Here is a 25,684-nt window from a genome sequence, read left to right on the forward strand (position 1 = left end):
AGAAACAGAGAAAGATCGCTTTAAAAAAAAAAAAAAGACTGACGTCAAAGAGCTTACTGCCTATGTTTTCTTCTAGAAGTTTTACGGTTTTAGGCCTTACATTTAAGTTTCTAATCCATTTCAGGTTAATTTTTGTGAGTGGTGTAAGATAGGGGTCTAGTTTTGTTCTTTTACATGTGAATATCCATTTTTTCTAACACCGTTTATTGAAGAGACTCTTCTCTATTGAGTATTCTTGGCTTCCTTGTCAAATATTAGTTGACCGTATGCTTAGGTTTACTTCTGGTTTCTCTATTCTGTTCCACTGGTCTATTTGTCATTTTTATGCCAGTACCATACTGTTTTAATTACTATAGCTTTATGGTATAGCTTGAAATCAGGAGGTGTGATGCCTCTTACTTTGTTCTTTTTTCTCAGGATTACTTTGGCTATTCTGGGTCTTTTGTGGTCCCATATAAACTTTAGAATTGTTTATTTATACTTCTGAAAAAATGCCATTGAAATCTTGATAGGAATTGCATTGAATCTTTAGATGGTTTTTGGTCAGTCTAGAGATTGACATTTTAACAATATTAATTCTTGCAATCCATGTACATGGGATACTTTTCCATCTATTTGTGTCTTCCTTAATTTTTTTCATCAATGTTTTCAGAGTAGAGATCTTTCACCTTCTTGGTTAAGTTTATTCCCAAGTATTTTATTGTTTTTCATGCTATTGTAAATGGAAATGTTTTCTTCCTTTCTTTTTCGGATAATTCGTTGCTAGTGTATAGGAATGCTACTGATCTTTGTATGTTAATTTTGTATCCTGCAACTTTTTGAAATCCATTGATTAGATTTAACAGTTTTTCAGTAGGATCTTTAAGATGTTCTGTATATAAAATCATGTCATTTGCAAATAGAGACAGTTTTACTTCTTCCTTTCCAAATCTGATGCCTTTTATTTTTTTTCTTGTGTGATTGCTCTGGCAAGGAGTTCTGGTACTCATTTTTTATCTTTATTCCCTCATAGTAAATTAAGCAAATTAACTTTCTGTCTGTTTAATGTGTTGCAAGTATTTTCTCCCAATTTGTTGTTTATTTATTTATTTTTTTTACTTTTATGTTTTATTTTTAAATCATACATAAAATATTTTTGTGTTCAATTTTTAAAACTTCTTCCTTTATGGTTTCTGGATTTTGTGTTTGGTTAGAAAGGAATTTCTACTTCAATTATTATACATAAATGTATTATATATAAATTCACTCATACTTTCTTTCAGAATTTAAAAGTCTTTGCTACATCTGGAATTGATTTTGAGCAAATGAGTGAGGCTGTGAGTCAGCTGTATTTTAATTTTTCTTCTAAATGTTTATTTAGTTGGTCTATATGATTTATTTGAGTCACTCTTTTTCCTGCTAATTTATTTTTAATTTAAAAAAAAATATATTTTTTATTTATTTGGCTGTGCCAGGTCTTAGTTGTGGCATGTGGGATCCTTTTTTTTTTTTTTTTTAGTTGTGGCATGTGGGACCTTTAGTTGCGGCATGCGAACTCTTAGTTGTGGCATGTGGGATCTAGTTCCCTGACCAGGAATCAAACCCAGGCCCCCTGCATTGGGAGCACGGAGTCTTAGCCATTGGGCCACCAGGGAAGTCCCCTTTCCTGCTAATTTAAAATGCCATCTTTATCATAAGCTAAATTTATATTAGAGTCTGTGTTTCACTCTTCTTCCTGTTCTGTAATATTCTTTTTTAAAACATTTTTATTTTATATCAAGTGTAGTTGATTTACAATGTTATGTTAGTTTCAGGTGTACAGCAAAGTGATTCGGTTATACCTATATATATATATATATTCATTCTTTTTCAGATTCTTTTCTCACATAGGTTATCACAAAATATTGACTAGAGTCCCCTAGGCTATACAGTAGGTCCTTGTTGGTTATCTATTTTATATATAGTAGTGTGTATATGTTAATCCCAAACTCCTGATTTATCCCACCCTGCTTTTCCCCTTTGGTAACCATAAGTTTGTTCTGGTAATATTTTTATCTAATTTTTCTGCAGTCCCTACTTTTTCCCCCCCTTTTCTGTTCTTATTTATTTATTCTAAAAAAAATTTTTTTTTAAATTGAAGATAGTTGACTTACAATATTGTGTTAGTTTCAGGTATATAGCAAAGTGATTCAGTTATTTCCTTCTTCAGATTGTATTCCATTATAGGTTATTATAAGATATTCAATATAATTTCCTGTGCTACACAGTAAATCCTTGTTGCTTATTTATTTTATGTATTGTAGTTTGTTAATCCCATACTCCTTATTTGTCCTTCTCTCCCTCCCTGTCCCCTTTGGTAACCATAAGTTTGTTTTCTATGTCTGTGAGTCTGTTTTTGTCTTATATATAGATTCATTTGTATTATTCATTTTAGATTGTACATATACGTGATATCATATAGTATTTGTCTTTGTCTGACTTACTTCACTAAGTGTAATGTTCTCTAGGTGCATCCATGTTGCTGCAAATGGTAGTATTTCATTCTTTTTTATGGCTGAGTCATATTCCATTGTATATATATACAACATCTTCTCAAACCAATCATCTGTTGATGGGCACTTGGGTTATTTCCATGTCTTGGCTACTGTAAATAATGCTGCCATGAACATTGGGGTGCATGTATGTTTTTGAATTAGAGTTTTCATTTTTTTTTTGACATATACCCAGAAGTGTGATTGCTGGATCATATGGTAACTCTAGTTTCAGTTTTTTGAGGAACTTCCATACTGTTTTTCATAGTGGCTGCACCGATTTACATTCCCACCAACAGTGTAGGAGAGTTCTCTTTTCTCCACACCCTCTCCAGCATTTATTTGTAGATTTTTAAATGATGGCCATTCTGAGTGTTGTGAGGTGATACCTCATTGTGCTTTTGATTTGCATTTCTCTAATAAGTAACAATGTTGATCATATTTTCATGTGCCTGTTGGCCATCTCTCTCTTCTTTGGAAAAATGTCTACTTAGATCTTCTGCCCATTTTTTGATTGGGTTGTTTATTTTTTTGATATTGAGTTGTATGAGCTCTTTGTATATTTTGGATATTAACTCCTTGTTGGTCACATTGTTTGCAAGTATTTCCTCCCATTTTGTAGGTTGTCTTTTCGTTTTGTTGATGGTTTCCTTTGCTGTGCAAACGCTTTGAAGTTTGATTAGGCCCCATGTGTTTATTTTTGCTTTTATTTCTTTTGCCTTGGGAGACTGATCTAAGAAAATATTGCTATAATTTATGTCTAAGAATGTTTTGCCTATGTTCTCTTTTAGGGGTTTTATGGTGTCATTTCTTATATTTAGGTCTTTAAACCGTTTTGAGTTTGTTTTTGTATATGGTGTGAGGGAGTTTTCTAATTTCATTAATTTACATGTAGCTGTCCAGCTTTCCCCACACCCAACACTTGTTGAAGAGACTGTCTTTTTTCCATTGTATATTCTTGCCTCCTTTGTTGTAGATTAATTGACCATAGGTGCATGGGTTTATTTGTAGGCTCTCTATTGATCTATATGTCTATATGTTTTGTGCCAGTACCACACTGTTTTGATTACTGTAGCTTTGTAGTATAGTCTAAAATCTGGTTATGCCTCCAGCTTTGTTCTTTTTCCTCAGGATTGCTTTGGCAATTCTGGATCTTTTGTAGTTCCATATATATTGTAGGATTATTTGTTCTAACTGTGAAAAATGTCATGTGCAATTTGATAGGGATTGCATTAAATGTGTAGGTTGCTTTGGGTTGTATGACCATTTTAATAATATTAATTCTTCCAATCCAAGAGCTTGGAATATCTTTCCATTTCTTTGAATCGTCTTCAATTTCCTTTGTCAATGTTTTATAGTTTTCAGCTTATAGGTCTTTCATCTCCTTTAAGTTTATTCCTAGGTATTTTATTTTTCTGATGTGATTTTAAATGGGATTTTATTTTTCATTTTTAGTGTAAAGAAATGCAACAGATTTCAGTATACTAATCTTGTATCATGCTACCTTGCTGATGCATTCCCTACTTTTAAAATAACTTTATTTCATAACATGTTTTAATATCTGGAAGGATTAATCTTTCTCCTTATTCTTTTCTGCCCCTTCAGGATTTTCCTACATGTAATTACATAATGTTTATTTCCAGATGAATTTTAGTATAACATTTTATAAAATTATTATAATAGCCTGTGAGTATTTTAATTTAGGGAGAAATAATGCCTTTTTAATGTTTAATCTACCTATACATTATCTTTTTACTCAATTCTTTTTCTACATCCTTCAGTAGAGTTTTAAAGTTGTCTTTACACAAGTATTTTATACATTTTACACAAGTCTCTTTGGTACCATCATATTTTGGTATCTTTCCTTCCATCATATTTTTAAAATTGGCTATTATTTGTAAGAAGGGGAGCCATTGATTTGAGTCCACATTTGCATTTCTAAGATGGCCTCTGGTTGTTGAGACACAGCTGATATTCAAAGGGGATTTGGGGACCCAGATCTTTGGGCTCGCTCATTTGGATTTGCTTCTTCAGTTAGGTGTGTCCCCCCTGAACTGTACCACCATCCAGCCCACATAAATTTTATTTTTAAAAAACTTAATTTTTTAAACTGAAAAACTTATATATGTACATTTATTTTTATTTTTTATTTTAGCAAAGGGTGCCTTACCTAGGGTTCTTTTTTTATTTTTAACATCTTTATTGGAGTATAATTACTTTACAATGGTGTGTTAGTTTCTGCTTTATAACAAAGTGAATCAGCTATATGTATACATATATCCCCATATCCCCTCCCTCTTGCGTCTCCCTCCCACCCTCCCTATCCCACCCCTCTAGGTGATCTCCCTGGGCTGATCTCCCTGTGCTATGTGGCTGCTTCCCATTAGCTAGGGTTCTTGATTGCAACAAAGAGTCTGCTCTGGCTAGCTCCAGCAGAAAGAGTTTCATAAATGATATTTGATAGCTCATAGATTCTCCTGGAGAGCCAGAGCAACAGCCAAAGACAATGCAGCTAGGAAAAATGTCCAAGTGTACCTGAGGAATGGTCCTACAGGTGTACTAGCTTCCATTTTTCCTGGCTTTTGCACTGGGCAGTAGAGTCCTACCACAGCTTTCCCAGAAGGATCTGATGCCTGTGACCTTTAAAAATCTCACCCAAGCTGTCATTGGTTGGTGAAATCTGGGTCCCACTACCTCAAGGGAGTCTGAGATGAGCAGGTTTCTTAGCTTTCCAAGCTCTCTAGTAGAGAAGGAAAGCTGGGCGAGGGCTGGATGGGGTGTTAGCAAACATAGCATTCATCACAAAGGGTGTACATTGAAAATACATCTTCCTTCTGCCTTGACCTCAGGTCCTCAGTTCTCTGGTCCTCTTTTTTTTTTTTTTTAATTAAGTTTATTTATTTTTTTACTTATTTTTAGCTGTGTTGGGTCTTTGTTGCTGCATGTGGGCTTTCTCTAGTTGCGGCGAGCGGGGGCTACTCATTGTTGTGGTGCGCAGGCCTCTCATTGTGGTGGCTTCTCTTGTTGCAGTGCGTGGGCTCTAGGCGCGCGGGCTTCAGTAGTTGTGACATGCGGGCTCACTAGTTGTGGTTCATGGGTTCTAGAGCGCAGGCCCAGTAGCTGTGGCGCACGGACTTAGTTGCTCCGCTGCATGTGGAATCTTCCCGGACCAGGGATCAAACCCGTGTCCTCTTCATTGACAGGCAGATTCTCAACCACTGCACCACCAGGGAAGCCCTCTGGTCCCCTTTTCACAAGGAAACTGCTACCAGTTTCTGGTGAAAATTAAAACAAGAATTGTTCCACATCAGTATGTATGAATTTACTCTTCATCATAGCTGCCACTTGGTTGAATTTAACCAATTTATTGTTCTGTGCTATTCTGGATTATTTTAATGTTGTTTCTATCTCTTGGTGAGGACTGATATTCCCCAGTAAGGCCATACAAATTGTTAAAATATGAAATGCTTTTGTACTCCCTCTCCCCCTCACTAGTGGCCTTCCTCCACTTGGTCTCTGCCTGGGACCCTCTAGACCTCCCCTAGACCCAGCAACTAAAGGGTGAACACCTTGCATAGATGGGGCTTTCCAAGACCCAGCTCAAGGCTAGACTCTGATTGGTTGGGACCTAAGCCATGCTAGTTGTTAAATATTTTTAATATCTCCCCTACTTTTAGGCAAATGAAATCTAATTGGATTCTGTATACTTCCTAAGACTTTCTCTCTGGTTACAGTTCAAATCACACCAATGAAAGAATATATGACAATTTATTTAACTAGTCCCTCTTTGATGCACATTTAGGTTGTTTCTAGCTTTTTATTATCACAAAAAATACTGCTGTCCTTGACATCCATCTTTGTACACATGTTCAGATTCCTAAATGTATTTGTTTAGTCTAAGAATTTGTGCATATAAAATTTTATGGATGTTGCCAGAATGCCTCCCCAAAAGATTTTTACCAATATATACTTCAGCCAACAGTATATGAGACAGCTAACATTTCTTTAGCTTGTCAAAGAAGATTTAAAAGATGTTTTAGTAGAACCAATTTACCCTCTTTAGTTATGAAATTGAAAAAAAAGGAAGAGAAAAAATTATATTAGTTTAGTATGAGTGGCTGTTAATAAAACTATACCAGAATTCACAGGATCATTGCTCTCTTTTCCAATTAATAATATTTTGATACTATATTAAAATTTGCTGTGGATGAACATCAAATTTTCAGAACCTACCTTTTTGATATATGGGATAACATTTGTCAGTTCCCAATGCCATGATTACTCAAAGATGCTAACAATAATTCTGTGATAATATATGCAGATTTTTAGTGCTCTGCAATATAGTGGTTCTCAACCTAGAGTACTTTTGCTTCCCAGAAGACATTTGACAATCTCTAGGGACATTTGTGATTGTTACAACGAGGAGGCTGGTGATACTGGCATCTAGTGGATAGAGGTTAAGAATGCTGCTAAACATCCTACAAATCAAGACAGCCCCCCATAACAAATTATCCAGCCTAAAATGTCAATAGTGCTGAGAATGAGAAGCACTGCTGTACTAAAATACACCTGGAAAAGGACATTTATCTAAACAGTTAAACATTCTCCCACTATCTTTTCTCCTGTGGTTTATCAATTTCTTCTCAAGATTGTTGGCACAATTTTTCCATTTTAAAGACCATGTTCCTTAGTAGATAATACGAAAGCAAACTCAGAATATTGTCATTTTGCTTCTTCTCTGTACCTTGTTAACATAGGAGGAGGGAGGTTGTACCTTTTTTGTCTTTCCACCCTCACATGCAACCTAAAAGTTTTTGTGTTGTTTTGTGTGTTTTTTACAAGTCTTTGCTCACTGTAGTTTTAGCCCACTCTTCTAATAGGCTAATACCACACTTATGTATTCATCCTTACATTTACCCTTTTCCGTCTTCTTTTGTATGTCCTTTAAAAATCTCAGTCTTTAGAGAGCACCTTGTATAGCACATTGAGTTATATTTGCATATGTTCTCTCCAATTTTTTTCCCCCTCCTTTGTGATTGCAGTAGTGGGTTTTATTTTTTCATGTGTCTTTCATTTTAGAATCTCTGCCTCTGGGAAATTCTTATATTTTCTCTGAACTGCTAAGCAATCTAAGCTACTTGTCTTACTTTGCTTTTGGTTTTCTTCCTTGGCCGTAATGAACTCTAAGGTGATACGTTCAATTTTTCCCAAGGTTCCTGTCACTTTGACTTCACTAACACATTCCTCTTTGTTGGTAAGAATTAAGCCCAGGGTAGCCCTTCCATTCTTAGTTTCTTTTGCTCTCTGAATGATGAAGTTGCTGATAGGCAGATGATAAAGGAGAGGAGTGATTCCTCAGGACAGGTTTTAATTACTTTATTGTCTCTTTGGGTTTGCTGAATTCTTTTTTTTTTTTTTTAATTTATTTTATTTTATTTATTTATTTATTTATTTTTGGCTGTGCTGGGTCTTCGGTTCATGCGAGGGCTTTCTCTAGTTGCGGCAAGTGGGGGCCACTCTTCATCGCGGTGCAGGGACCGCTCTTCATCGCGGTGCGCGGGCCTTTCACTATTGCGGCCCCTCCCGTTGCGGGGCACAGGCTCCAGACGCTCAGGCTCAGCAGCTGTGGCTCACGGGCCCAGCTGCTCCGTGGCATGTGGGATCTTCCCAGACCAGGGCTCGAACCCGTGTCTCCTGCATTAGCAGGCAGATTCTCAACCACTGCGCCACCAGGGAAGCCCTGAATTCTTTTACTTAAAAATTTTTGCCACGTCTCTTTTTATCTTGACCTTTCACTTCAGTCAACTTTCCTTTCATTTTACTTAACATTTCCATCATTTGTTACCTAGAATTTTTAAGTTTGGGTATTTCACTGAGAGCACAGAGTAGATGTATTCTAAATTTTCTTTTGTCTTCAGGATAATTTCCCTTGTCTTCCTCTTTTATTGTTATACAGTCTTTTAATTTTGGAGTTTTTCTATTTACTTATTTTGAAAGACGAGATTTATTCAGTCCTGGTGTTTGTCATAAGTGAGATATATACATATCTGTATCCCTTTTGAGCTCTGTCACTATCAGTTTTGGAACTACAGAATTTCCCTCTCAACTCTTAAAGTGGAGGGCAAGTATCTTGCTGAATTTCTGGGCTACAGGAACTATATATTCATTTGGGGCAACTATTCTCCTATTCCTATTGTTTGGTCCGCTACTTGGAGGTGAATTTAATCTTAGATAATTTGAAGCAATTCAGATTCACTTTTCTAAAAGAGACGCATAAAACCTAATCTCTAGAATAGCCTCTGCCAGTGTTTTTCTGTGTTTCTGCTCCTACTGTTGGGGCTCTAATATCCCAGGGCACAATATGTCATTCTTCCCTTGTCCTCTTTTATCCTGTGTTGCATTTCTGGGAACTAAAATCTTCCAACTGAGTGTAGTTAGAAATATATTGCTGGGAGGTGGCCAGGAAATATCGCTGGCTATCTAAAAAGCAGCTGCTGTGCAGTAACAGGGTGAGAGCTGACTTTTTGGTTGCCTCTCTCAGCCTTAAGTCTCTGATAGGATGTCAAGATACATGGACGTGAGGGTCTGGCTCTGTGGCTGCTTTAAATTTAGGCACGACGAGTTCTAGGTCCCCCTCCTCCCAGTTTGTTCCATTCATGAAGTAAGATAAGGTAGAGTGGCCAGATTTAGCAAATAAATATACAAGACACACAGGTTTGAATTTTAGGTAAACAAATTAATAATTTTTTTAGTATAAGTATGTTTCTGACATAGGACATATGCCAGAAAATTATTCATTGTTTATCTGAAATGCAAAGTTAACTGGTCATTCTGTATTTTATCTGGCAACTGTAAGGTAAGAGAAATCCACGCCCCCCCGCGCCCCCCAGCGTTTGAAACCATTAATGAGGTCTTTATCCTTTTGTGTCTCAGGTACTGATGTAGCAGGGTCTTTTTCTGGTTTTGTAAAGGTTGCCCTTCACAGTCTTTCTTCACCTTCAGGGCTGGTCAACACTGGGAGGACTGGAAGAAGTTTGTAGAGTCTGGGAACCTTCAGAGAGGAAAAGAGTGAAGACCTGGACTCCTTCCTTGCATTTATTATTAGAAAGTTTTTCGTGCATTGAACTGGTCCCGATTAAAAAAGGACCTAGTAAGAAAAAACATCAAAGACTTTAGGCTAGGACTCCTTGTTGTAGCCTGCATTGCCCAGTGGGAGAGGCTGTTTGGGCACTTGTGTAACTGGAGGCAGAAGGCCCTGCTGACCCAGCCGCTTGGTGCTTGGTGAACTTAAAAGCTCTAGGCGTGGCTGCCATGCTATACCTCTAAGGGAGCAGGCTGCTTCTCTCTCGAAGAATCACTGTGACCACTGTATTTGCAGCAGCAAAGGCAAGAGCACAGCAGGTGGAAGGGTCACATGGAACGGCAGGGGATGAGTTTTCATGAGTAAACTGTGTGCCAGGAGCAGAACAGCAGCAGCCTTCAACAGGGCCCACTTGTATTCCAATAAAATTCTCTGGTTTTCTCTCTCTGAGGTATGTGGATCAAGAGGCCCCCAGAGTTCTTGAACAATTTGAGGAATGAGAGAGATACTGGACTCCCTGCCAGTCTGGCAATTGGGAAGTGGTTTTAACTTGAAAAATTAATAGATGGGACCTCCTTTTTACCCCAAACTATTGAAGTAGTTCCTACTATTAGCACATATATACATATATTTTACAAATATGACATCATAACATATATTGTTTTATAATAGCTAAGTTCTGTAAAAGTTTCTTTTTTCTTTTTCCAAGATGTCATGACCTGAGAAGACTATATATATTTTCCTGTGGTCTTGTGCTCAGCCGTTTTAAAAATATAGCTTAGATCAATAAATATATGTTAACGAAAGGATATCAAGTTTTGTGATTCTTTACGATTCTTGCATGTTTTTCATCTTTTTCAGTCTGTATCCATTAATATTTTTAAAAGCCCAAGCTCAAAATTTTACCAGTAATAATTAGTCATCCTTGGTAATTTTAAAAAATTTGATTACTTGTTTAACTTTGCTGCCTTAGTTTATATCATATAATCTTGCATTTATGCACATGCTAAGTTAAAATATATTGATTGTTGATCCTCTTGATTGCATTCTTCTAGGGAGAAATATAGGAGCATGTTTATTATGGTCTTAGGGTGGGAAATAATTTCTTAACTAAGACCCCCAAAACATAAGCAATGAAGTGAAAAACTGAAATATTTAATTATATTAATATAAAACCCTTCTTTGTGGAAAAAAATAACATAAAAGAAGATAAATAGGGCTTCCCTGGTGGCGCAGTGGTTGAGAATCTGCCTGCTAATGCAGGGGACACGGGTTCGAGCCCTGGTCTGGGAAGATCCCACATGCCGCGGAGCAGCTGGGCCCGTGAGCCACAATTGCTGAGCCTGCGCGTCTGGAGCCTGTGCCCCGCGACGGGAGGGGCCGCGATAGAGAAAGGCCCGCGCACCGCGATGAAGAGCGGTCCCCGCACCGCGATGAAGAGTGGCCCCCGCTTGCCGCAACTGGAGAAAGCCCTCGCACGAACCGAAGACCCAACACAGCCAAAAATAAATAAATAAATAAATAAATAAATAAAATCAAGTAAAACTTTAAAAAAAAAAAAAAAAAAAAAAAAAAAAAAAAAAAAAAAAGAAGATAAATAAAAGCTACCAACTGAGAGGATATATTTATAAATCATTCATATAAAATGAATTACATTATTTTTCCCCATTCTTTTCCTTCCCTGTATCCAGGCCCTTTGCCATATGATGTTGCAGTTCTTCCCACTAGAGGCAGAGTATATTTCCCTGCACCATTAGTGTTAGACTTGGTTGTGTGACTTGCTTTGCCCATTGAAATGTGGGCAGAAGAGGCAGAGTACTAGTTTGAAGCTTATATCTTAAGAGGCACTGTGTTTCCAATTGTCCTTGTATTTTTGTTGTTGCCATGGGGAAAACATGGTTCTGGTAGCCGGCTTGTCCAAGGAGGATGAGAAACATGTGGAATAGATCTGGATTCCAAAACTACAGCTTGGAGGAAGCCCAGCCAGGCCCATCCTGCATTAGCCAACCTGAAAATGTACAAGGGAGAATAAATGTTGTTTTATCCCACTGAGTTTTAGGGTGGTTTCTTATGTAGCATTATTGTGGAAATAGCTGGCTCATAAACTCATTCAATGAAAATGATCTAAGAACTCCTAAAAAATTAATGAGGAAAAGAACAATCTTAACAGGGAAATGGGTCCATGATAAGTGAAGATAGATGAGAAAATTGGAATGACCAATACATAAGTGAAAAGACATTTAGCTTATTTCACTAGTTATCAGGTAAATACAGATTAAATCAATGATGAGATAGTTTATCATACCTATTAGATTGGCAAAAATTAATGTCTGGCAATAACCTAGTATCTATAAGGATGTGAAGAAAATAGAACTTTTACATACAGATGGTGGAATGTTTAAGAATACAAAGAGAAGGACTTCCCTGGTGGTCCAGTGGTTAAGACTGCGGACTTCCACTGCAGGGGACACAGGTTCGATCCCTGGCCGGGAAACTAAGATCCTGCATGCTGCGCAGCATGGCCAAAAGAAAAAAAAAAAAGAATACAAAGAGAGACATAGTAAACAGGGAGAGGATATTTTCGAGGAATATAACTGACAAAGGATTATATATAAAATATACAGAGAATGTTTGGAAATTATTAAGAAAAAACAGGCAACCTAGGAGAAAAATTGGTAAAAAATATAGGTAAGCAGTCCACAGAAAGGAGTGTTTTAAGCTAGTTAACCTAAAACAGATCACCAATTACATTGGTAATCAGAAATGAAAATTAAAACAACAATGAGATCAACTTTGTACCTCCCATGGTGGCAGAAGTTGAAATGTCACGCAGTATCTTGTGCTGGTGAGGCGATGGGGACATGTGAGTCCATGTGGTCTACTGGTAATATTTTGGAGACCAATTTGGTAGTATTTGCTGAAATTGAATACTCGCATACATTCTGACCCAGAAATTCTACTTCTGAATTGTATTAGTTTCTAGTGCTGCCATAACAAAATACCACATGCTGGGTGGCTTAAACAACAGACATTTATTTTCTCATAGTTTGCAGGCTAGAAGTCTAAGATCAAGGTGTCAGTAGGTTTGTTTTTTTCCTGAGGCTTCTTTCCTTGGCTTGCAAATAGCTGTTTTTTTGCTATATCCTCACATGGTCATCCCTCTGTATGTGTCGGTGTCCTTACCTCCTCTTCTTATAAGGATACCATTTATAGTGAATTAAGGCCCACCATAATGGCCTCATTTTAACTTAATCACATCCTTAAAGACCTTGTTTCCAATAAAGCCATATTCTGAGATACAGGGGGTTGGTACTACAAACATGATTTTTGAGTAGGACACAATTCAGCCCACAGCAGAATATATATATATTAGAGGGACTCTTGGATAGGTACACAAAAATACATGTATGAGAATGTTTATTATAGCATTGTTTCCTATAGTAAAGGGTTGAATACTATTTAAACATACTTGAATAGGGATATGGGCAGATAAAATACATTATAAATGCATCTGATAAAATGCTACAAATGCAAAATAAAAGAACAAACTAAATCAGTCACATTAAGTGAGAACTGATTTTTCTCAAATAATAAGAAATCTGTAGGTGAGAAGTTCAGAACTGGCAACATCAAAGACCTAAGCTCTTTCTATACTTCTGCTCTGTCATCTTTCCTCCTCAGGTTTGCAGTAAGACTGCTTTATGTCCAGGCATCATGCCACAGATAATAGAAGGAAGGGTGAAGGGCTATGACAACATTGTCTGACATCCTTTTTATAGGGAAAGCAAAAGCTTTGCCAGAAACCCTCTCAGCAAACATCTGCTGATATCTCATTGGCCAGAATTCTGTCATATGCCATTCTGAATTGCAAAGAAGGCTGGAAAATCTAATGTATTGCTTCCATAGCAGTGAAAGGCAAGGGGGAGCTGGGTCTGTGTATTGAGTGAGCTAACCTATGTTTATAGTTCGACATCAATAGACTGTGAAAATGTAATGTTGAGAGGAGAAAGTGAGAGAGAGAGAGAGAAAGATTGAGAAGTAGGAAGAGATGGGAAGTACAATACTGTTTGTGTAAATTTAAAAATACACACACAGATAAGGCCATATACCATTGTAAAGATATATACCATTGTAAAAGTATATACCATTGTAAAGGTATATATATCATATGTAAAAAAAGTTATGGAAAGTTGATTGGAAAGGTACCCATGAAATACTACAGGTTGGATGCCTGTAGGAAGGAGGGAAGGAAATGGAACTGAGGCTGAGGGATACAGAGTATGATAAAAACAACAACAAAAAAACAGGCTTTTCACAGACCAGTTGCATGAATTGAACTTCACAGAGGAGCATGATTGATTGTGTCAGTCTAATTCTTTGTATTCAAGACCTAGGAGGAAAAAAGCTGGGATGAGTCAGGTCATGTGTGTGGGTTACTCAGACTACTGGTCAAGGTCATTATTTAGAGTAAAAAAAATGTGATTCACTATGTTAACAACTGAGTTTAATTATTTTTCTTTACTATGTGATAAGCACCATTCTTTTCACTACAGTTGAAGGTCTGATGTTACAGTTTAAGTTTAGGGATGGTAGCAGTTATTTTTTGGACAACTTAGGGATATTGTAAGCTTTGGAAAATGGATTTTCTTTGTGTTTGTACATATTTTTCCTGTGTTCCATAATGCAAAATTAGTAGAGTTGACTTTTAGAGGGTCAGTGGGGACAAGAGTAAAATAAACCTGGCTACTTGGTAGTGAAATCCGTCATGCTCTAGTTTTCTGTTATTATCTTTGGAAACAGAGAGTGGGAGAAAGATTTCCTTCTCTTTCTAATATAGTCTCAGTGACTGACTGGCTCTCTGCTCTGGAATGAAGCAGATTGGCACAACTCCATAAGTCTTATGTGGGAACAAGACACCAGAGGTTCCCTCCCTTCCTTCCTTCCTTCCTTTTCTTCCTTCCTTCCTTCCTTTCTTTCTTTTTCTTATTGTCATTGTTTTGCTTTTAGTTTTGTATTCTGTCTTTAAACCATCCCATACTCAATCCTCTAAGTAACATACACAATTTATTTATATGTATTAGTATGTCTTGTGTTTATTAAGCATTTGTTATGACTTTGGAAGCAGCTTTTAAGCTCTTCCATTTTAAGACCATGATTCCTTGTTACCTAATTATAAATTATTATCATGGATGGGGTAGAACTTCCCTTGGTGAAATGGATTTAATTTGCTAAATAAAAATGTGTGAACTTAATGACCCTTCACCAACTTTTAAATCAGATGGGCAGTCTATTAGCTCTCACAGCAGTCTTCTAAAATTCAATGACATCTGGATTTGGAAAAGTAGAATTCCACAAAGAGGAACTTATCTTTCCACAAAATAACAATAATTGACTAATGAATTATTTAATACTATAATTAGCACTCCATTAGAGCCTATGAGTAATTTTATAAGTAATTACCCTTCATATCAGATTTATAGGTCTCACTTCACATGAAGAAACCAGGGTAAATGGGAGTCAATGTGGACAAGGCCAAGCAGAGTAAAGTAGGGCTTGAATCTGAACTAAGTTTGTCTTGCCTTTCTCCCTATTCTTTTCACGACTTCCCTTCTTTTCCTACACCTAGTGGGTACTTGTTTTGCAAAGTACTATCTTTGGCACCTTATCTCCCTCTACTCAGCCTTGGGAGAGCTCTTCTAGTCTCATGGTTTAAGGCGTAACACGGATGCATAGTTACCATATCTTGATTTTTCTCCTGAGCTCCAGGATTCTGAATTTCTAGCTCCCCATTGTTTTTTTAAACCACAAATAGAATGGAGTCTAATAAGGCCTTTAGATATAGGTTCTTAAGGCACCTGGAAAAACCAAAAATCATTAAATGAGACGCAGTTCAGGAGTTCCTGTGTCAGGGAACCAAACTCAGAGTTGGAAAGTAAAGTGGAATTAAGTGGTTAACTGAAAACAGAAAAAAAAATTAGTTATCTGTATATTCTAAAATGTGTCGATGATAGGTAAGAAGGATAAGCAAATTACTGGCAAAACAGACTTTTCAGTTTCCTCCTGGATGCTTATCTTACAAGTTAATTTGAGAAATAATTTTAAGTATCGCTTTTATATTATAGAGAATACATCAGTTTAGAAAATTGAAGTTACAAAATTTTATGAAAGAATCAATAACAGTTGAGATGTTATACTTTATTTCCAAATGTAAAACATAATTTTTACATGGCTACTATTAGTTACTATATGAGGAAAGAAACTGCCATATTCAGGTATTAAAAATAATTTTATAGAGTGAAGAACCCCAAACTTGCTTTCATTATAAGGAATAGAATTCTCTTTTAAAGAAGCTATAATTTCCTATTTTGAATCACAACTGAGGAAGAGAATGATTATTTCTTTTCTCTCTGGAAAATTTAATACATTTGTATAAAGGATATATCATTAGTGGCCAGCCTGGGAACATGAGAAGAGAGATCACTCTGAGCCTTTAGATCTGTTTTATTGTTGCCATAGTTAACAGTAGACTTGATGTTTGTGATAATAGCTTTAGAGAAGTCTGGAAAATTTTTATCTTTGGTCAAGATAAATTTGTGGTAGTTAATGATATTAGCTAATTAGATAGTAAGATCTTTATTTTTAGAGTAAATCAGGCAAATCAGTGTTCATGCTTTTCCAAACTGAAGTGGGTGTTAAGTTGTAAAATAAAGAATTTGCAGCTTGTATGAGGACTTTGTTAGTCATAACATTTCATGCTCATGAGAAATAGTGCAGTGATAACAGGAAACATATCTTCTAATATTACCTTATAGCTCCTAATATATAATCGACAGCAAATATTAAACAGGGCAATTAGAAAATATTAAGCAGTTTACAAATGTCATATGTAAACTTTGAAGAGAAATTATTTTGTTTAATAGGGCAGTTTCATTTTTATTTTTTGGAATTTGTTTTTGGATTTTCTAATGGGGCTTAGAATCTTTATGTAGAGTTTTTGTTGTTTGCTTTTTTTGTCCCAGAAGATCTAGGGTTGTTCAAAGTCATTGTGATGATTGAACCCAATTCTGATGCATGTGATTGAGTTGATAGAGGAAGAAATAATGGTAGACTTTGTCACAGATGAGAAATATTAAACACTAATATGGGCTCTATAAGTCAAATTTATATGGGCAAATAAAATGGGATATTTCTAAACACATTTAATAGGGAAAGTTGAGATGGTTTGCCCCAGTTCCTAGTTCAAGTATAGAAAGAAATGTCGTTGGACTCAATACTGTGGCCTTTCAGAATCAGATGATACCCTCTGCTGGCTAAATGTGGAATTGCGTTTAAAAATGAATGGCTGAAAAGGAACTGCATTTCCAGAGAGACACATCAAGAGGGCTTGAAAATGGGCACTCCAAGGGAATTCATGACAGGCCTTCCTTTCCAGATGTCAGCACCCCTGATGAACAAAATAGTCCAAGAGAATCCCCAACCAGACCCTTTTGTCTACATGGATGATTCCAGCATGAACTTCGAGGTTGATTCACAGATACCAGCTGGTCCCACAAAATGGAAGAAGCCTCACGAACGCACCTCATACACACACACACAGCATGAAGAGTTGAAGGCTCTGTTTAGCTGTAACATGTTTCCAGATAAAAACCTCCAGAGAGAACTTGCTTTAAAACTCAGCCTACCAAGCTACATGTAAAGGAATGAAATTAGAATACTCCCTAACACCATACACAAAAATAAACTCAAAATGGATTCGAGACCTAAATGTAAGACCGGACACTATAAAACTCTTAGAGGAAAACATAGGAAGAACACTCTTTGACATAAATCACAGCAAGATCTTTTTTGATCCACCTCCTAGAGTAGTGGAAATCAAAACAAAAATAAACAAATGGGACCTAATGAAACTTCAAAGCTTTTGCACAGCAAAGGAAACCATAAACAAGACGAAAAGACAACCCTCAGAATGGGAGAAAATATTTGCAAACGAATCAACGGACAAAGGATTAATCTCCAAAATATATAAACAACTCATCCAGCTCAATATTAAAGAAACAAACAACCCAATCCAAAAATGGGCAGAAGACCTAAATAGACATTTCTCCAAAGAAGACATGCAGATGGCCACGAAGCACATGAAAAGATGCTCAACATCACTAATTATTAGAGAAATGCAAATCAAAACTACAATGAGGTATCACCTCACGCCAGTTAGAATGGGCATCATCAGAAAATCTACAAACAACAAATGCTGGAGAGGGTGTGGAGAAAAGGGAACTCTCCTGTACTGTTGGTGGGAATGTAAATTGATACAGCCACTATGGAGAACAGTATGGAGGTTCCTTAAAAAACTAAAAATAGAACTACCATACGACCCAGCAATCCCACTACTGGGCATCTACCCAGAGAAAACCGTAATTCAAAAAGACACATGCACCCCAATGTTCATTGCAGCACTATTTACAATAGCCAGGTCATGGAAGCAACCTAAATGCCCATCAACAGACGAATGGATAAAGAAGTTGTGGTACATATATACAATGGAATATTACTCAGCCATAAAAAGGAACGAAATTGAGTCATTTGTTGAGACGTGGAGGGATCTAGAGACTATCATACAGAGTGAAGTAAGTCAGAAAGAGAAAAACAAATATCGTATATTAACGCATGTATGTGGAACCTAGAAAAATGGTACAGATGAACCGGTTTGCAGGGCAGAAGTTGAGAACCAGATGTAGAGAACAAACGTATGGACACCAAGGGGGGAAAACCGCGGTGGTGTGGGGATGGTGGTATGCTGAATTGGGCAATTGGGATTGACATGTATACACTGATGTGTATAAAATTGATGACTGATAAGAACCTGTAATACAAACAAACAAACAACTAATACTAAAAAAAAAAAAAAAGGAATGAAATACTGACACACACTACAGCATGGCTGAACCTTGAAAGCATGGTCTCACTGAAAGAAGCCAGACACGACAGGCCACATATTGAATGATTCCATTTCTATGAAATGACCCAAAGAGGTAAATCCATGGAGACAGAAAGCAGAGCAGTGGTGACCAGGGACTGGGGTGACAGGAATGAGGAATGACTGCTTATGGGGGGTGGGATTATCTCTTGTCTTGATGAAAGTGTTCTAAAATTGGTTCTGGTGTTGGTTGCACAAGTCTGTGAATATACTAAAAACCATTGAATTGTTTACTTTAAATGGGAGAATTGTGTGATATATTATCTCAATAAGGTGGTTTATAAAAAAACCCCAAAAAACTCAGCCTGCCAGAGTCAACAGTCAAGATTTGGTTCAGGAATCGGCGGTTCAAAAAGAGGAAGCAGCAACAGCAACAAGAGCAGCAATCGGTCCTTCCAGCCAAGAATGTGCCCACAGCATCAACCAGTCCTCATTCTTTTCTCCCTGCAGTTTCAGATTCCTATAGCTCCCACTCACCTCAGCCCTTAGACCCTTTCCATTGGGCAGGGGACTCTTTCGTCACTGAGGTTGCTACAAGTGATGTCCAAATGCAAGATCCTCAATTGGAGAGGCTAGTGGCCTCAGTTCCTGCTTTGTACTCTGATGCTTATGACATAGCACAAATCATGGAACTGTACAGATTTCCTGATGAGGATGAGATAGCCAGCTCTTCTTTCCACTCTCTGTATTAGTATCTCTCACCGACAAGGCACAGTTAGAATAGAGTTCCTCTCTTAGCATCTTTGCTGATCCAGGTTTATGTCCTGGGCAAACCTGCTTCAGTATGACAAACTGGAGCTTTGCAGCCTGCAGTCTAAGAGACAGCCTGGAATTCCAGAACTCCTCCAGTATGGTACACTTTGGATGTCTCTGATCAAAGTACTAATAAATATCAGACAGTATAGAAAAAGGATCTTCTTGCATCTTGTACATGCTCTTTCCTTTGTCTACTTTTAACCCAAATATCTGGCTCAGTGTTGCTTTGATTTCCATGGAAATGTTGTAAAAACTAGGAGTTTCCCGCAAGTATAGCTCAGTACTACACAATCAGCCCCACAACTCTCCCTGGAGAGGCCTTCCTAGTCCCTTTGATGGCCAATGAGACTCCAAAATTCCCTCTTCCCAAATTATCTTTGACTTTTTAAAAGGTCAGTAGCCTTTAGGGGTCATCCACTTTTAATGGCAGCAGGTTTATAAACTTACGTTTCCAACAAACTTGACAGTTAAGCTAATTTTCCAGCTATATGATTAATGAACAAAATTAATGGCACTTCTCAAAACCAGTAATAAAGAAACACATGATAAAATAAGTACCTCTCAATGAAAAATATAAAGTATCTAGGAATTAACTAAGAAAATGAAGACCTCTGTACCGAAAAGTTTAAAACTTAATAATGGACATTGGAAATGTTTTGAATAAAAGACATTTGAAGCCATAAAATAATCAATTTAACAGGGTTAAAGTCATATAAAGCATGTTCTCCAAACACAATGGAATGAAAATAGAAATCAATAGTATTAGAAAATTCAGGAAATTCATAAATATATGGATATTAAAAAGCACACTCCTAAATAACCAATAGATAAAGAAGAAATCAGAAGGAAAATTAGGAAATATGCAAAGATGAGTGAAAACAAAAACACAATATACCAAAACTTATGGGATGAAGCTAAATCAGTGCTTACAAAGAAATCTATAGCTGCAAAAGCCTATATTTAAAGAATAAGATCTCAAATCAACCTTTTTTTAAATAGGAGGGAAGCTGGCATAGTTATATTAATATCTATCCAATTAAACTTTAAGGCAAAACATTTTGTTGGAAGTAAAAGTATATTAGACAAGGATAAAGGGAACAATTAACCTGAAAGATACAATAATTCTGAATTTGTATACATTTAACATATTCCCAAAATATATGAAGTAAAAATTAACAAAACTCTTGGGGAAACATAACAAATACATAATCATAATAGATGATTTTATCCAGAGGTCAAATGAATAAAAATTTCGTATGGGTAGAGATTTTAACTGTACAGTTAATAGGCTTGATTTAATGAAAGTATATAGATTTCTGCATTCAACTGGTAGAGAATACACATTCTTTTCAAGTGCGTAATGACTACATATTAGACCATGAAGCAAATCTTAACAAACTCAGTAACATACAAACAGCATTCTTTGATCATAAGGCAATTTAATTAAAGAAACTCCAACCTCTCCCTCAATTTAGAAAGTAAAAAGAACATTTCTAAGCAATTAATCAAGCATGGGAGAAATTATGTGAATAATCTGGTAGCATACATTATATAATAACAATAACTGGATCAGCATTCACTGGGGGAAAGTATTAGAGATAGTGGCAGTAGCAGGTTTGAATGTCCTATTACCCATCACATTCTGGGTCATCACAGAGGGATCTTGCAGGGCAAGACTGCAGACCTAGGGTAGAGACATTGGCCCTTAGGTTGTGAGGTTTTTTGCTTATTGATTTTTAAAAAAATTACTTTTTATTTTTTAAATAGTCTTATTTTTTACAGCAGTTTTCATTTCACAGCAAAATGAGCAGAAGATACAGAGATTTCCCATATAGCCCCTGCTCCCACATACACACAGCCTCCCCCACTATCAACAACCCACACCAGAGTGGTCCATTTGTTACAACAGATGAACCTACACTGATACATCTTTATCCCCTAAAGTCCATAGTTTACATTAGAGTTTGCTCTCAGTGTTGTACATTATACGAATTTCGACAAATATGTAATTGTCATGTATCCACCATTATAGCATCATATAGGAGAGTTTCACTGCCCTAAAAATCCTCTGTGCTCCACCTATTCATCCCTCCCTCTCCCCTAATCTCTGGCAACCACTGATCCTTGTCTCCATAGTTTTGCTTTCAAATCAATAACTTTTCACCTTAAGAAACTAGAAAAAGAAGAGCAAAATAAATCCAAAGCAAGGAGAAGTAAGGAAGTAAAGGCTAAAGTGGAAATAAATGAAATAGAGAATAGAAAAGCAATAGAGCAAACCAATGAAATCCAAGCATGCTAGATTGAGAAGAAGAAGAAGAAAAAGAGGGAGAAGAAGAAGAGGAAGAAGAAGATGAAGAAGAAGGGGAGGAGAAGGGGAAGGGGGAGGGGGGAGAGGAGGGGGAAAGGGAGGAGGGGGAGGAGGGAGAAGAGGAAGAAGAATCGAATTACTAGAATCAGAAATGAGATGTAACTACCAACCTTACAGAAATAAAAAGCAGTATAAATAAATATTATGAATATTATGAAAAAAATGAATGGCTTTTTTTTGTTTTAAAAATAGGGCTAATTGTTGTATAAAAGGATTGAACAGTGCAGAGTATTGTAAGATAATGTAGGAAAAATTATAAATGTGAAGAATGAAGCCAATGTATCACTTAAATAAATATTTTTCCAAGTGAAACTAATATGGAAATACCCATAATTGAAATTTCCTAACCTAAGATCTATTTTTTAACAATGGAAGTAGGTCACAGGGAAGAAACACAGCGGGGGCAAAATATATAGATCTCCTGCCCCCATCTTCAATAAGAGATTTGAATAATCCAAGCTATTTAAATTACTGTTATTAGTTAAATTACTGTTGTAAGAGTGATTGGCAAATATCTAGAGGTGAGATAAGAGCTGCTTTCCTCTGGGTACCCTGACCTAATTTCTGTTAAAAATAGTTGCAATAGTCTTAAGTAATTTAGAAGTTTGATAAGTACAGGGAAGTATCATATAGCATGTTTGTTTTAAATTTTTTCTTTCTATATTTTAAATTCTTAAAGTCTGTTTGGAATTTACAGTGTTTGGGGCACATAATGACATGAAAGTTATGTTTAAAAGCTTGAATTGGACAATATGTTATTATTTCATTGCAAACTTGAAAAATATAATTTCAATCTGATTCTACTGTTTAATGTTGCCTTTCACTGGTGTGTTGCTTTAAGAGCACCCATCCCCCTTTCCTGTTTGAGCCACTGTGTCCTGTCAGTCATCCTGAAATACACTAGGGTGCTTGTCAGGCTGTTTGCTTACAAATGCATCATAAGCCAAATTGTGAGCCATAATAGTGGCACTGAATTTCTAAACACAAGAACTTGCTTAGACAGTTGGTTTAGTATCTGTATATGGGCAATACTCTGTCCTGCAGTAGGTGAGTGAAGTGTTAAACTTTTTAAAATCAAACTTTGCTATAAGGCAAATCCTAATTATAGATTATGTGTTACTTGGCTAGATAACTTTGGGGGAAATTAAAGGACATTATTTCTATAAAATGGGATAAATAGAAACTACTATGTTGTGCATTTATTACTTTTATAACTAATTTTCCTTTTAACAACACTAAACTCTAAACTACTTTATGAAAGTTCCAATTTTATATATACTTTTCCAAGTAGATTAGCAGGCATTTCAGTTTTAAATAAAAATGTGATCCTCTTACATACTTTTTCTTTCACGTCAATTGAGGCACTCAGTTGAGCAGAGGCTCAGTTCTGGTATTTGAAGTATTTATTAGTGGCTTTAAAAATAGCGCTGAAACAAATTCTTGTGTGCCAATGCCCAAGCTATAGTAATTTTATATCAAAGCACTTAAAAATTCCTTCTCTGTAGCTGAGCTATTACTATTTGAGTAACTGTATACAAGACACTGTAAGCTTTACATTCTTTAGATACAAAAGTTATGCAGCAAGCAGGTTCTTTGTGCAAACAATTTAATTTCTATTATGGGCCTCTAAGCTTAAATTGTGCATGGATACTTTTTCCTGTATTTTCTGTATGCAGCCTTAATATTTTTAAAAAGAGAATTAATAAAATCAAAAAGTAGGAACTTGTGATTTTGATACTTGTGTGTTTAATATGGTAGAGGATAGTTAAGAGGCTGCAAGTAGTTAAAGTTTTAAGGCTTTATCTAGGGTAAATGAGAAGAGATTGCTTTTGCAGATACGTGGAATGATTATTTATTCCTTACCTTGTTCTAGAAAGGATTTAAGGTGACTCACAAGGCTATGTGAAATTCAAGAAAGGATAAAAGTGGAATGAAAGTAGAAAGAAAAATAAGTATGAGATATAAAACAGCCAGGAATAAGGCTGAGATGCAGCAGTTCTTGACTATGGTTTTATGACGCTGGTGTATGATGGATTGATGGGGGAGAAAATATAGGGTTATATACAGAAATCTAATGGGGGAATTTCATGCAAACTAGCTATCTCCCTTACCAAGGGTGGCAGTCCAGAGTGGGAGAAGTATGTTGGACAGTGAATATTAAATATACTTTAAATGTCACTTGTGTTTTGGTGGAAAAAAAAGTGGAGAACTGCTGCCCTTTTAACCCACATACTGATTTATATAAGCGTAAGTGTGGCTTTAAGTTTTCTAGGAGCAGAATAAAATTTGGTCTGTTACTTAATTCAGAAGAATGATTAAAGAGGCGTAGTTTTTTGGAAACAAGAAGTTATTTAAATAAGGTCATATATCTACATATTAGAACAGACATGATCAAGCCCATGTTTAAAATATATCTGGCAATTTTGTATGAATCTATGAATCTAGTCCTGGTATTTTAAAATTTTTCTGAATAGGTTGTTATTAGCTACTTTCCTTCCTTTCACTCAATTTAGTTATAAATTTAACTTGAATTTCAACTTCTGTTCGGTCACAATTAACTGGATTAATCTAACCTGGAAAAAAGTTGTTGGGTAGGAGGAAGGAATTCAGAGTCAGGACTTCTTAATGTACTTTGATCTTCAAATACTCAAAAACCAACTACTGTGTTGAAGACGTTGGACTCGGTGTCGCACACCTTGCTAAACCTGGCTTGTATAAGTGAACAAACTTAGAAACTCACTGCTTTCACCCAACAGTATTGAAAAGGGACAAAAGTGTAGCAGTTAAAGTTTTCCTAAGGATCTTCAGTGATATTTTCAGATATTAAATTAACATGATGAGTCAGGGACAATCATTTGGCCCCGTTTTTTTAATATTCTGTTGTTAACAATAAAATCAATAAGAAATGATTATCTTTTAAAAAAAGCACTACAAAAACAAAGAAAATAATCAAAGCTTTTATTTTTGTAGTTTTGTAAACACATATGCAGGTTGACTTAGAGTTCTTGCCAGAAAAAATTATCAATCGGATAGATAACACATCAGCTGCATGGGATGGGATTGTGGATAACCTGGACACACAGATCTGAAACCTGGGAAGCAAATATTCTTAAGAAGCTAAGTAGGATTTAGGCACCAAATAAACTGAGTGATGTACCAGAGTGGTCAAGGACGCTTAAGAAAAACAAATTAGCTTTCGAAAGCATTAGTTCAGAGATCCTAGTGAGAGACACACTTAAAGAGCTTATAGAGCCAATGGATATCAGTAGAAATCTGTAATTATATAGTAAATGAAGTAATCGAGAAATATTTTTTGTGTCACTGGGGTAAGAGATAAACAGAAAAGAGTTTTTAAAAGTCAGATTTATTAAGGAAAAATTTATATGCATTAAATTCACTCTTTATAAGTTTTCAGTTTGATGAGTTCTGACAGTTATACACAATCATATAATCACCACCATAAACAAACAGAACATTTCTATTTGAGTCAATCCAAAGTTTCCTTGTGCTGTCTGCAGTTATCTTCTCCCTTAACCCTCAGTCACTGACAACTACTGATCTGTTTCCTGTCCCTATATTTTTGCCCTTTCAAGAATGTCATATAAGTGACATCATGCAATGTGTAATTTTGTCTGACTCTCTCAGTTAGCATAATGCTTTTGTGAGATATTCATGTTAATGCCTGTATCTATTGTTCATTTTTTTCTTGCATAACATGTGACAGTATGATGGTATCATAAATTGTTTATTTACTTGTTGATGGAAATTTGAGTTGTTTTCAGTTTCTGACTCTTGTGAATAAGGCCCCCATAAACATTTGCATATAGGTCTCTAGGTGGACCTATACTTTCATTTCTCTTGGGTAAATATCTAAGGAGTGGAATTGCTAGGTCATAGGGTGGGTGCATGTTTAACTTTATAAGAAATTTCCAAGCTGTTTTGTAAAGTGGCTGTACCAGTTTTCATTTTCACTAGCAAATGTGTGAGATATC

At 36.2% G+C, this 25,684-nt stretch overlaps 1 protein-coding gene and 1 pseudogene across 3 annotated transcripts in view; both read left to right on the top strand.

Annotated features, from left to right (window-relative positions):
- The window catches only part of CTNNA3 (catenin alpha 3), a 1,789,299-nt gene that overhangs the window by 51,043 nt on the left and 1,712,572 nt on the right, over positions 1-25,684 (top strand). Inside the window, exon 1 of one of the 3 annotated variants that reach the window (XM_007167817.2) lies at positions 22,661-22,739. The exons of the other annotated variants lie outside the window; for them this stretch is intronic. The gene's annotated coding sequence lies outside the window, so the exon portion shown is untranslated. Of the gene's footprint in view, positions 1-22,660; positions 22,740-25,684 lie in introns of those variants that run through there. 3 annotated transcript variants of the gene reach the window in all.
- On the top strand, positions 16,982-19,442 carry LOC103014411 (arginine-fifty homeobox-like; annotated as a pseudogene).

This window comes from Balaenoptera acutorostrata, chromosome 16 (assembly GCF_949987535.1).
Source record: "Balaenoptera acutorostrata chromosome 16, mBalAcu1.1, whole genome shotgun sequence".
NCBI lineage: Eukaryota > Metazoa > Chordata > Mammalia > Artiodactyla > Balaenopteridae > Balaenoptera > Balaenoptera acutorostrata.